The 14820-nt window shown below is 38.1% G+C and overlaps 1 long non-coding RNA gene across 1 annotated transcript; it reads right to left on the reverse strand.

Moving 5' to 3' along the window:
- Nucleotides 1-10177: 10177 nt before the first annotated feature.
- LOC131224684 (uncharacterized) lies at nt 10178-13828 on the reverse strand. The gene is made up of 2 exons (XR_009161122.1): nt 13304-13828; nt 10178-10532 (listed from the first exon to the last, which is right to left on the reverse strand). It is a non-coding gene; the product is annotated as an uncharacterized LOC131224684 (long non-coding RNA).
- Nucleotides 13829-14820: the final 992 nt, after the last annotated feature.

Below are 14820 nucleotides of genomic sequence, written 5' to 3' on the forward strand. Positions count from 1 at the left end.
TGAAAACCCAAACCTAAACCCGATCCCGAACCCGAACCCGATTTCCAAAACCTAAACCTTAACCTATTCTCAATTCCCTAAACCTATAGCTTATAACCTAAACCGAAACCTAAACTTAAACCTAAACCTATAACCTATAACTTAAACCTAAACCTAAAACCTAATGTATTCTTAAATCCCTAAACCTAAACCTACACCTAATCCTAATCTCAACTCCCTAACCTAAACATAAACCTAAACTTGAAAACCCAAACCTAAACCCAATCCCGAACCCGAACCCGATTTCCTAAACCTAAACTTTAAGCTATTCTCAATTCCCTAAACCTATAACTTATAACCTAAACTGAAACCTAAACCTATACCTTAACCTAAACCTAAACCTAAACCTATAACCTATAACCTAAACCTAAACCTATAACCTATAACCTAAACCTAAACCTAAAACCTAAATGTATTCTCAAATCTCTAAACCTAAACCTACACCTAATCCTAATCTCAACTCCTTAACCTAAACCTAAACTTGAAAACCCAAATCTAAACCAGATCTCGAACCCGAACCCGATTTCCTAAACCTAAACCTTAACCTATTCCCTAAACCTATAGCTTATAACCTAAACCTAAACCTAATCCTAATCTCAACTCCCTAACCCAAAACTAAACCTAAACTTGAAAACCCAAACCTAAACCCGATCTCGAACCCGAACCCGATTTCCTAAACCTAAACCTCAACCTATTCTTAATTCCTTAAACCTATAGCTTATAACCTAAACCTAAACTAAACCTAAACCTTAACCTAAACCTAAACCTAAAACCTAAATGTATTCTCAAATCCCTAAACCTAAATCTACACCTAATCCTAATGTCAACTCCCTAACCTAAACCTAAACCTAAACTTGAAAACCCAAACCTAAACCTGATCCTGAACCCGAACCCGATTTCCTAAACCTAAACATTAACCTATTCTCAATTTCCTAAACCTATAGCTTATAACCTAAACCTAAACCTTAACCTAAACCTATAACCTATAACCTAAACCTAAACCTAAAATCTAAATGTATTCTCAAATCCCTAAACCTAAACCTACACCTATTCCTAATCTCAACTCCCTAACCTAAACCTAAACCTAAACCTAAACTTGAAAACCCAAACCTAAACCCGAACCCGAACCCAATTGCTGTAATAATGTAGCCCAATCACATGGCAAGAAATAAGATTATATCCCTTTTAACATATGCCCCTTTTTACAAAGCTTTAATTTTTGTTGTTGTTTCTATTAACTTGAATTGAAACACTTTTTTGCATTATTTGCTTGCATTAGTTTTATTTTAATGATCAGTTTTATTTTTAAAAAGTGCCTACTTTTTTAGAAGAAGTTAATTCTTCATGATTCTGAATTATGATGTTTTGTTGGTTTAATATTTTTTTTAGATAAAAGATAAAGAAAATTGTTGCTGATTTTTTTAATGATGTACGTTAAACTTATATGTATTTATGCGTGGATGAATGTAATGTGGATAAGATTGTTTGTGTTTGGATGGATGTAGTTTATGTTTGGATGAATGTAGTTTATGTTGGATTTACGTAGTTTGAGTTTAGATGGATGTGAATGTGAATATGATGAAATATGTTATATAACAAGTGTATATCAGGAAGAATACGATGAAATATACTACAACAGGTGTATTGAAGGCTCATAAGGGATGGTCTATGACAGTCCTTTTTAAGGACAGTCTATGGCCGTCCTTTAAAGGCTCATAAGAGACGGTCCATGACAGTCCTTTTTAAGGACGGTCCATGACCGTCCTTTTAAAGGACAGTCCATGACCATCCTTCGAAGGCCCATAAGAGAGGGTCCATGATAGTTCTTTTTAAGGACGGTCCATGGTCGTCCTTTGAAGGCTCATCAGAGACGGTCTATGACAATCCTTTTTGAAGACGGTCCATGACCGTCCTTTTAAAGGACGGTCGATGGCTGTCTTTTGAAGGCTCATAAGAGACGGTACATGACCGTCCTTTTTAAGGATAGTTCATGACCGTCCTTTTTTCGTCAATAAGAATGACGGTTTTCGACCGTCCTTTAAGTAATATGACACGTCAAAATTTGACGGCCCATGCGACGATCCATGACCGTCCTTTTTGGTCATTTGAGACGGTTTTGGACCGTCCTTTTTTCGCTGTTTTGACGTAGTGATCCACACCGTCAGTCCATCATCAGCCCAAAAATGTGGTAGATCCAAAGCTTAAATTGACCACACCACAATGTAGTGGAGAAAAAATGATTTCTGAAACTTTTGAAACCTTCAAAGGTCCCACCATGATGTTTATTTGCACATCCAACCTATTTAAAATGTCACACATACCTGGATGAAGGGAAAAAAATATCAAATTAAACCATAACTTCTTTGAACCGTTGGACTAAAAGGTACATTCTTAGAACGGTTGAATTAAAAGAAGCCTTGAGGGAAGTGAAAGTAGTCTATCAGATCTGGGCCCAATTCTATATAGGGCAGGATGTAATTTTGTTTTCCTAATAGAATCAGCATTTTATATCATAAGGAAGAAAATTTACAAGATATGGACATTCGGGCACCCCAGAGATAAAATAGATGACGGGGGCGCCTATCGTGGAAGCAGCTAACAAAGCCACCAAGTCACTGATCGGCTATCCTCGCCTCTTGCTGACAAACAATGGACTTTTTTGCATAACCCATCACCAAGTTTAACACCTTTAAATAACTCTAAAGAAACTCTAAAAACACAATCAAAGAGTTACTAATCAAACTAAGAAATAAATTTAGAAAATTGCACAAATTTCCCGCATCTGTCGGCTTGCCGTCAACTGGTCGAGTTGACGAGCTGAAATAGCCAAAAGTGTCCGAAGATTTAAACCTATAAATTCTACAAATTTTGACTTGTCGACCTGTCGAATAGTATTTCGACATGTTGACAAATTTGTCGACTTGTCTAAACTAGTAGAAATCTTCTTTTTTTTCAAAAAACCTTTACTTCGATAATTTCAAGAAGGAAAAAACCCACCTTTACGACTGATGGCACCCCTTTACATAAAACAGGGGACCAACCAAGAAAGGACAAAAGAAAAAAAAAACTATACCAGAAAGCTCAACCAATCGACATAAGAGAACCTAACCCAACCTAATCAAGGAAAACAGAGCCTCTAACCTGAAGAGAAAGGTCCGAAAAATGATTGAACTCAGCATTAGTTTGAGAAGCACTCCCTAACCGGGCCAAAAAATCCATCGGCGATTTCCCTTCCCTCCTAACATGTACAAAGCTGATTCGACCTTTGCTTTGCATCCTATGAACCCACAACTTCCATTTCCAACTAGGATTTGCCACTCCATTGAGAATATCAACTACCTATTTAGAGTCTAATTCCATAATGATCTGGCTATAACCCCTTTGAATTCCAAGAGCTAGACCGTCATACACTGCCCTCAATTCTGCAGCGGAGTTTGAACCGACCCCATAACCTGTAGAAAAGGCGAAAAAAAAAAATTGCCCAACTCCCCTCTGCCAACACCACCACCTCCCGAGCTGCCTGGATTTCCTTTGGAGGACCCATCTACATTAATTTTAACCCATCCATGCGATGGTCGCTCCCATCTAATCAGAACAAGCCTGATGCCTGGAGAAGAGCCAAGCGACGAGTCAGCCCGTCCCCTCAGATTGTTGGTGCACCCAGAGGCCAGCCCGTAGCTGCCATTGGTAGGAGAAATGAACAAGTCGACCCACCATCTGATCTTGGCTAGAACACAATCTGAAGAGACCGGCCAACCGTAAAAAAAAACTGTACCATTTCGCGCTTTCCAAATCTCCCATAAAACGATACAAGGGAGGATCATTCGACTCACTGAGTTGTTTCGCGTGGCAGCAACCGCCGCCCACCACTGCATTAGCTGAGATTCCACTAATAGAGCTTCCATTACGCAAATTCCCAGCCAACTCCCCACCGTGTGCCAAACAGATTGAGCCACGCTGTTGTTAAGGAATAGGTGAATCAGTGTCTCAATACTGTGGGGCTGAGCTGCATGCATGGAACAACAAACACAGCTGGACGCAATGTGAACGCCTCTGGACTGAACTGCACTGTCGACCGGGACTGCTTTGTGAAGCACCTTCCAGACATGAAGCGAGATTTTGGTTGGCAGCTTTGCATGCCACACCCATCTTGACCAACTTCGCCCTGGGTTCGGATTCCTGAACAAGGAACATGCTGATTTAACAGAAAAATCACCTGAACTCGTGAATGGCCAAAAGGGGGCGTCAGCGTCATCTGAAGTGCAATATCTTGCCTGGAACACATGATCAATAACACATTGTGGAAGAAGGAGGAAGGCTGCAGAAGGGGGGAGAGGGCCACTCAGCCCGATCACTTGACGCACTTGCAAATCCTGTAAGCACGCAGGCACCTTTGCTTCTGCCAATTGGTAGAAATCAGCCAACAAACTATGCTGAGTTTTTTATAGAATTTCGATCTGTTGATCAGATCTGTCAATCAGTCGAACTATGCTGAATTTTATCGATTTCTCCTTGGGCTTCTTTCAGTCAATGTACATCATGAACATGCTTGAACCTCGTCCTATATCACATATTATCATTACCATGATGAGAAATGCATATGAGAGATATAGAATGGCCAGTAGCCAAGTTCCCTCGAAGATGCGTTTCAGCCAGAAAATACGCATGTATCATGACTCTGAATGAACTGATGGCTACATTTTCATATTCATTTGATGTTCTATATATTCACTTCTAGCTCAACAGATGAGTGAACCGTCTAGATTGTAGGTGGAATAACACTCACGTTGAAGACTACTCATAATCATAATTTACTGTAACTAGCTCACTTCCGGAAGCATCGGACAATCAAGTTGTGCCATATGTTTCTATTGATCACTGTCATAACTAATCGTGTGTATTAGAGCCATTTGTTTATGGCTTCCTATATATATATATGTGCAACCACTTGTCTTTCGCCATATGTCATGAAAAGCGTCGCCGCTAGCTAAAACAATGGCCATGACTTTTTTTTCTAGGCCAATACTGAGTGCATGGCCTCTCTTATATTGCCACATGTTATGCTACAACTTTTTTTTTTAATAAAGAAAAATGAATGGTCTTATCACAATAACTTTTTTTTGCGTTTCACAAAATCTTCTTGCAGATCACATCCACTATGGGGATTTCATCTTGGTCTTTCGTACAGTGGTGCTACCACGTATTGGCTTACTAACTGTGAAATCTGTCACATTAGATTAGGCATAAACACTAATAGATAATTAATAGATATTTATTGGATGATTGAAACAAAAATCATTCAACCTCTAAATTCAACAAACATATTTCCATTAATCAAACCTCAATTTCACTAATTCAATCAAATTTTGGCTGATAACTTATCTATAGATAATATAAAATTTGGGTGGATTAGAGTCGACAAATGAAACTTGACAATTTGTGCATGATAGTGTTAATACCATCACATTGGTTGAGCATGAAGTCCTGCTCAGAATAAGAAAATCACTATATAGGAACGGTTTTTAGCCCTTCCTAAACCATTTAGAAACGGTTTTCAACGAGGGAGGGCGTTGCAAAATTTAGGGACAGTTGAAAACCGTCGCAATATTTGATTTAGGAACGGTTTCGAAGTTGCTCAACTTCAATTTAGGGACGGTTGAAAACCGTCACAAATTTTCAAGTTATCAAACCCATCACTCAAAAAGGGAGTAATTTTTTTTTCTATTGAAACCTGTATTTTTTAAAAAATATATTTGAAAACCAAAGAATATTGTGGTACAATTAAAAATGAATATTAAACAAATATTGTACAACTTTATAATTAAAAAGTTGAAAATTGTCTGATTACATTAAAAGAAAAATCCTTCATGTGGTCTACTCCTAGATTGGCCAATACAGCTAGTTATATCAACCTCTGTCTACATATCATTTCAACCTAGCAGCATTGGTACCCATTTGCAATTGTCATTGCAAAAGTCTCCATCTACAAATTTAAGAGAACACACATGTCAAGAAGTCAAATAAGATCGAACATTGATCAAAATAAAACAATTACTTTAAAATGGTGCCAATTACCAAAAATAAACAGCTGCTCGAATTTTACATCAATGACAAAAAAAAAAAAAAAAAAAAAAAAAAAAAAGAAAAAAAAAAAAAAGAAAAAGAGCTCAGGTTTTGGACTAAGGGCAAAAGCCCAAACAACCTGCCAAGCAATAGACTTGGGGAAAAGGAAAATGATACTATAATACATATGTTCATTTAAGTGAAAGCATAAAGATGGCAATTTAGTTTATTTTGCTGATTTAAAAACAGAGAATTGCCTAGACCTTGCCACATGCAATTTGATATAGTGCAACAAAAAAATGAAATGGGTGTGCTGCATTCCAATTAGTTTCCTTTTATAAAAATATGCATTAAACACAGGCTATAACAAGTACCCTATGCCACTAAAGCAACAAGTGGATCAAGCTCAATAGTTTTGAGATTTTCTAAAACGGCCTCATTTTAATTATGCAGTCACGCTAGCAAGCAACACCACCCAACTCAAACCAAAATATTGACCTAGGCACACGACAAAATTCATAGAAATAAAGTAGACAAAAAGAAAATGGAAGAAAAGGGGGGAAAACAAAAAAGCAAAATGAAAATTAAAAACATACCCCTCTCCGACCATGCGGACCTAATGAAGCATCTTCTCGATCACCATTTCCACCTGGTCTTCATAATAAGCATCTTCTGGCATCAACAGCCTATAACATGCACAAAATCACCCAAAGTGAATCCTGTTACAAAATCTTCAGAGTGATCATGCACTTGGATTTTTCTGTTTTAAATCTTCTAACCAAAATCCACTTGAAACAGTTCTTTTCTGAAAGGGCCATCATACTTCCAATTGCATTTATAAAATACGGCATTCAACCTAGCTAGTTTATGCAAAAATAAATAAAAATCACCAGGCATCATTCATTGTTTGAGTCATTTCCTTATTTTATCCATATATGCACATATTCCACCAAAAAACAAGAAACTATCTACTTATAATAGCTTATATCATTTATGTCAAAATTTCAAATGCAAATAAAAGCAAATATTTACCATAAAATCATCAGCCCTACCAAGAAGCCTTGGTCCCAATCGCCTACCCCAGTAAATCTGAAATAATGAAACATGCTAATGAGAAACATACACAATCCCCGTCCAACCAATTCTTATGCACAATATTAATCACAAAGGAAGGTTAAAACAGTTGAGATAATTTGAAACAATAGCAATCAAGGAGAATCTGTTATGGTGTTCCAAGAGACAATGCTTCCATGATGGCCTGTGAAACAGCTTCAAAATCAGCAACATATGAAACAATAGCAATCAAGGAGAACCTGTTATTCCAATAAGGAATTTCACCTTACATTGCAGTCACATATAGCGTTTGATTATCATCACTATTATGAGAAGAACGGCAAAACCCGAAAACCTCACCTTGAATTTGACAGACATATCCAGCTTAGATTCAAAGATACGAGGAAAAAAAAAAAAGGAAATTCCAAAACTGTATTTAAGGAATCAGTAAAATGGGCTCGAACCGATAGCTCAATGGTAGACGGTGTGTTTCAACAGAGGTAACGGGTTCAAGCGTAGGTTACCTATCAAAAAAAAAAAAAGGAAAGTAAAACAAGCTGCTCACATTTTCTCCTGGTAAATTGGCTACAATCATCAATGACGTTAGGTCCCAAACCTGACAAGGACCACTACTTCCCAAGGATGCTATATATATATATATATATATATATATATATATATATATATATATATATATATATATATATATAAACTTGGGTTTCTAGCACTCTCAAGCAAACTGACATGGTTTGTAAATGCTAACTACTATGCTATTTAACTATAGTACAAAGTCCAAACATTTTCCAGACATATACAAATATTTCCATGTACCTGAAATCCAAATCTTTCACATAAGCATGTGCATCAGGCTGATCAAGAAGGACTTCTCTGGATTTTCTTCGGTTAGGTGCTGGACTAACTGGGCATTTTTTCGATGTCATCGATGAGTGTTCAATGCCATCGAGAATTTTTGAAAATTCATGTTTTGTCTATGGACAGTTGAGGTGTTAGTTTGATGCCATCGATAGGGCTTCGATGCCATCAACAGGATTAGTTCGATGTCATCGATAGGACTTCGATGACATTGACAGATTCTATATAGATTTTACACAAAACTGCGAATTTGCGGGATTTGTGTCCGATTTCGTTTGGGATTCTTTCCATATATATATATATATATATATATATATATATATATATATATATATATATATATATATATATATATATATATATGGGTGTAAACGAGATTGAGAGGTATTATTCTAAGGGATTCTAAAGCTTTCGCAAGGGTGAGATTCGAGGTTGTTTGAATCGGGGAAGCATTCTCTCTTTGTAATTTCTACTTTTAGGCAATCGGTGTTGTGAGCAAATACCCCGGCAACCAATATTGGAAGGTAGTGAAATGGCTACTTCGATACATTTGAGGTACAAAAGACCATGTCTTAACTTTTGAGAAAACCAGAGCAAAGTTAATAAGGTATGTGGATTCAGATTACACAGGCAGTGTGGATTCCAGAAAGTCGACTTTAGGTTACTCGTTTGTCTTAGCGGGTTGAACAATTAGCTAGATGTCAAAGCTTTAATTTGTGGTGGCCCTTTCTACAATAGAAGAAAAGTATATGGCTATGACGGAAGCGTTTAAGGAAGGTGTTTGGTTGAGAGGCATGATAAATCAATTAGGGCGTTAGCAAGAGGCCGTGCCGGTTGACTATGATAGTAAGAAAGCTATCTACTTGGCTAAAAATTATATTTATCACTCACGTACTAAACAGATTGATGTTTGTCACCATTTTATCCAACAGGTGCTTGAGGAAGGAGGCATAACTCTGGAGAAGATTCACACCAACGTGAATCCGGCGTACATGCTCACCAAGGTTGTTCCTACAAAAAAGTTCAATTTTTGTACAACTTCTCTAGGCTTGGCGATGGCGTAAAAGGAAGACGGAGTGTGCACGAGAAGCGTTGGTGGAGCTATGATGCAAAGCAGAGATAAGATAAGATGACAAGAAGCTACACATTTGAAAATTAAAGACATGATGGAGATTGTTGTAATAAATATCTTAAATCGAGCCTGTCACTTGGTCTGTCCATGCAATCGATAGTCTGTTCAATGTCACCTTTGACGGCATCGATCAATCCTTGATCCCATCGATGCTTTCTGGATTTTCTTCGGTTAGTTGCTAGACTAACTGGGCACTTTTTCGGTGCAATCGATGAGTGCTCAATGCCATCAAGAATTAATGGAAAATCATGTTTTTTCTCTGGATGGTTGAGGTGTTAGTTCGATGCCATCGATAGGGCTTTGATGCCATCAATAAGACTTCGATGCCATCAACAGATTCTACGCAAATTTTACACAAAACTGCGAATTTGCGAGATTTGTTTCCGATTTCATTTGGGATTCTTTCCAAAGCTATATATATGGGTGTAAACAGGATCGGGAGGTATTCTAACGGTTTTAAAATCATCCTCAGGTTTTAAAGGGGTGTTGTAAGGGTGAGATTTAAGGTTGTTCAAATGGGATAAGTATTCTCTCTTTGTAATTTCTGCTTTCAAAGTGATCATCTATCGTTTTGTGTCGTGGTTTTTTTTTTCCCGAAAGGGTTTTTCCACATTAAAATCTCTGTGTTCTGTGTGTTCGCTTGGTGTTATTGGATTGTTATCTTGGATTCATCTCTGTGTGCTTCCATGATCCCCTAACACAAGCATATATAAACATTTTCCAGACATATACAAATATTTTCATGTACATGAAATCCAAATATTTCACAGAGGGATGGGCATCAGGCTGATCAAGAAGGACTTCCATACTACCACTTGAAAACTCTTAAATGGCCATCCTACATTCAACAAAGCTGAAGTGTAACATACTACCTTGAAGATTGATCACATTCAACTTAATCTATGCATTCATACTAAAACTAATGGCATGATGATTTTGCATACACATGCACACAACCAGCCAGCTACATGCTTAAATGCAAGATTGGACATAAAAGTAAACTGGCCAAAGACCCACTTATCACAAACAGGCCCTTCTTTACCTGCAACCCATCTATAAAATCTGCAATTTTCACTTGCAAATGCAAACAAAGAATGATAGATTAATAAGGTCAACCAATTAACTTGAAAATCATACATAGAGGCACGAGTACTTCATGGCTCCCATCAATTGTCCAGTAATTCAGCTTTGATTCACCATAGCAACTCTGGTTGGTTTTATTAACATCAGATTGTGCCACTGTCATAAGTCCTGTTGCACCATAGTTCTAGTGCAGTTGCACCGTGAAGCACCGGAAAAAACTTCGCCAAGCAAAAGGCTGAGCCTGTGCATCCTTGTCACAGGAAAAAATCTAGACACTAGCTAGAATTCCCTATACAAAGAAAAAGAAGAGTAAAGTTTGAATGAGTTTCTCTGAAACACAAATGCATTTAGATGTGTCATACACTGACCAAACACAAATCAAAATAGTTTCAGGTTCAAATAGTGATTGCAAGTTGGAGGGTTACTTCCTGAATATAAATAGTTAGACTAACCTATTTTGGTCATTTCAATAAAGACGAAATGAGAAGAATGAATGATGTTTCAGTTTATTCATAACAAGAAAGCAGCTTCCAAATTGCAATTAAGTTCTTCTTGAGTCCAACTTGAGTTTCATTTTATATACAAGTGGGCCCATGTTATCTAATCTGACCATGGTTCGAAAATCCAAAAACAAGACTCAAGTCAAAAATCCATCAAGTTGATTGATTCAAAGAGTATGTTGTGACGAGGATGTAGACAACCATTTTAGCTCAACCAAATTTAGAGTCAGCTCAACCATTTTTTCAGCTATAATGTAGACCATCGGTATGTTGTGCACCATCGTAGATGGACTATTCCCAACAAGGTATCCCGTATCGGTATCGGTTGGCATAACGGTGCCCTCCGATACCGATATGGATACGAGGGTGTAACGGTGATACGAGGGCGTAATGGCCCGTAACGGTGCATTTTTTTTTGGCCAAAAAAATATGAAAAAATATGGATTAAATCCGGAATATTCTAAGCATTCCAAATATGCATTCATTTATAAATTGGAACATGTTTATGGTGGTGTAACGATCCACTCTTTGTTGAGAAGTTGTATCGGACTGTCTGATTAATTTTTGAACCAAGAAACCTGAATTTGACTACAAAATTCATATATTTAATTTTCTAAATATCTAATTTATATACTTAACAATTTGATATTATTTCTCCCAATAGTTTTTAAAAAAATTTGATACTAAACAATTTAATTTCTTAAAAAATGAAATTAAATTCAGGTAGATGGCGTTGCCAATTTGGGGCTGACTTGGAGGACCAATCTATGCCCCAAATCAGCCTTAAATTCATGCAATTTATTATCATTATCCCACTTATGAATTGGTGGACATTTATTGGACAGTGAATCATGAAAAAAAATCAAAAGGCCCTATTTTAAAAAATAAAAGTTTACAAATTAACAATTAAAACTATTCAAACAATTTGATTTTGGCATTGTGAGTTAGCAATTGCAGTCCATAATTTAATTGGTAAATTTTAAGTTAATATATGTCTCGTGTACAATTTTTTAAGGGCCCGTATTAGGCGCCAGGACTTGGATTGTGAAATGTAGCACACATGTTAAAGTTTTTTGGGCCCCACCCATGATGAATGTGTTATATCCACACCGTCCATCCATTTTTCCAAATAATTTTAGGGCATGAGCCCAAAAATGAGGCACATCCAAAGCTCAGGTGGACTGCACCATAAGAAACAACAATAATTAAAAGTTCACCATTAAAAATTTATTAGGGGTTATAATAGTTTTAGATCAAGCTGACATGTGTGTTTTCCCTTCATCCACATCAGTGTGACCCAATTAATATGTTAGATTGAAAATAAACATTACAGTGGACCCTAAGAAATTTTTAATGGTGAGCATTCTATAACCACTATTTCCTATGGTGTGGTCCACCTGAGATTTGGATATTACTAATTTTTTGTATCCTGACCTAAAATGACGTGGCAAAATGGAGGGACGACATGGATAAAATATATACATCATGGTGGGGCCCACTCAGGTCTGATCACAAGCTATGTGTTATATCTAAACCGTCCATTCATTTGATGAGCTCGTCTTAAGGCTTGAACAGATTGGATGGAAAATAAACATTACGGTGGGCCCTATGAATTGTTTAACAGTAAAAATCATTATCTTCGCTGCTATTTTTGGTGTGGTCCAGACGATCTTTGGATATAATTCATTTTTTTGGTAGTGCTCTAAAATGATATCTGAAAAAAGATGAACGGTGTAGATATAATAAATACATCACTGTGGAGCCCATGTAACTTTGATCTCCTTTGAACTGTTCGTACAACTTGGAGCTCGAGGAGTGTCAACACTCGTCTTAGCATGACATGTGCTTACAACAGCTAGCTGGTGTGTGGTACACCTGCGAATAAAAAAAGAAGGGAGAGGGGGAAACCAAAAGGAAAAAAGAGGAAAAGAAGAGAGAAAAGAAAAAAGAGGGAAAGAAGAGAGAGAGAGAGAGAGAGAGAGAGAGAGAGAGAGAGAGAGAGAGAGAGAGAAGAAGAAGAAGAAGAAGAAGAAGGAAGAAGAAGGACACCACAGCCGCGGCCGCAACCGCAGCTGCCCGAGAAGAAGAAGAAGAAGAAGAAAAGAAAGAAAAAAGGTAATTTTTTTTCCTATTTTTCAAGGCCCATAATAGCCATTACGGTCACAAAATCAGGAGGAGGTGGGATGCCCGTTTCGACCCCGTATCGCGTAAAGGTGTCAGCCGTTATCGTTACGTATCGGCCAATATGGCCATATCATAACGGATACTGGACACCTTAATTCCCAAAGAATTTTCTCCCAAAAGGGAAAATGCAACCTACATTGATTATTGGATAAGGAAAAATTTACATAATCCATCGTAAGGTCGGCCGGACAATAAAAAGGCAAGCAGTTTGTCAGACCGGTACCAACATATAAGCAATTTGGCTATAAAAAAAAAATCCACTCGTATGAGTTCACATTTGAAGAAGAAAATCTGAATTTAATATAACTTCTGTGAATTTTCTCAGCCATCCACTAGTTTTTAACACTATATATAACCTTTAGATTCAAAAACATACCGTCATAGTTGTAGATGTGTTCACTCACTATATAACCTCTAGATTCTAAAACACACCTTTCAGCAGAAGTTTCAAAACTGAAATTGACAAAGCAACCACAAATCTCACACATAGAGAATCATCAACAACAAAAAAGCAGTGGGAAGATGATGGGCTGGCTCATACTAATTTCAACAAACACAATGAATGCAGGAATTTATTAAGAACCCAATTTCATATCATTTTCACTTTTCAAACAACGTCGTATAAAAATTTCCCATCCAAAAATAGGAAAGGAATAACTTCAACATAAATCTCAAGCTTGAAACGAAAACAACAAATCGATACCCAGCACCAGCAATAGCAGGGAAACATAACTCAGATGGTTTCCAGCCATTGAAAATGAGAGATGCTCCCATTCCAACAAAGAAATCCTTAACATCATTTTGTTCGACAAATATCTCCCCCCATATGAGCAAAGAACATGCAACCAGAAGGAAGATGAAAAATAAACAGATTTGAACCGAAGTACTGTTAGACAGGCTGAAACATACCTTGTATAGCTAGCATACCTTATATAGTTGGTTTTTCATAGGTAGATGATTCTGATTTTATTTCTTTCCTTGTATAGATGCTATAATCTCTATATATTCAACTCCTTTGGGTTGTCTCAAATACAAAAAAAGCTTTCAGCTCGTCTATCAGAGCATCACTGATCCAAATCCGGCACCACCTGTCAGATCTGACCACCCCTGCGTCGTCCGGCCACCCCTGTTACGTCGTCCGATCATCCCTCTGCTCGTCCAGCACCATCTGCTGCTCGTCCCGCGCCCCTGTTGCAGATCCAACTATCCCCTGCTCTTCCGAACGTCCCCTGTTGCAGATCAGGCCACTCCTTGCTTGTCCGAACGTCCCTTGTTGAAGATCCGCCCACCTCCTGCTCGTCCGACCACCCCCTGCGCGTCCGACCGCCCCCTGCTGCCTGTCCGACCACCCCCTGTTGCGCGTCCGACCAGCCCCTGCGCGTCCGACCACTCCTGTTGAAGATCCGACCACCCCCAGCGTCGCCCGATCTGTTACTGTTGCTGCTGCATCGCCGGATCTACATTTTCCAGATCCACAGGTCCTGTTGTTGTTCCTATTCTTCTTCTGCTGCAACTGTTGCTGTTCCCATTCTTCTTCTGCTGCAACTGTTGCTATCCTGTTGATGTTCCTATTCTTCTTTTGCTGCAACTCTTTGCGTGCTTTATATTAACTTCGATCAATGGACAAGAACTCATCACGTACAGGGGCCCCAAGGTGTAGTTTTGATGGTACCAACTATTCACTATGGGCCATCCATTTTCAGAACTTCCTGAAGGGTCGTGGTTTGTGGGGACTAATTGATGGATCTGTTACTATTCCCACTTCTACGGATGCCGATAAATTGGCTGATTGGGAAATGAACAATGGACGGATTATTACCTGAATTCTCGATTCAGTCGATCGGTCCATTGCTGTTGGCCTCACACCTCATCACACGGCTAAGGCAATGTGGG

The sequence above is a fragment of the Magnolia sinica genome, chromosome 14, assembly GCF_029962835.1.
Source record: "Magnolia sinica isolate HGM2019 chromosome 14, MsV1, whole genome shotgun sequence".
NCBI classification, from domain to species: domain Eukaryota; kingdom Viridiplantae; phylum Streptophyta; class Magnoliopsida; order Magnoliales; family Magnoliaceae; genus Magnolia; species Magnolia sinica.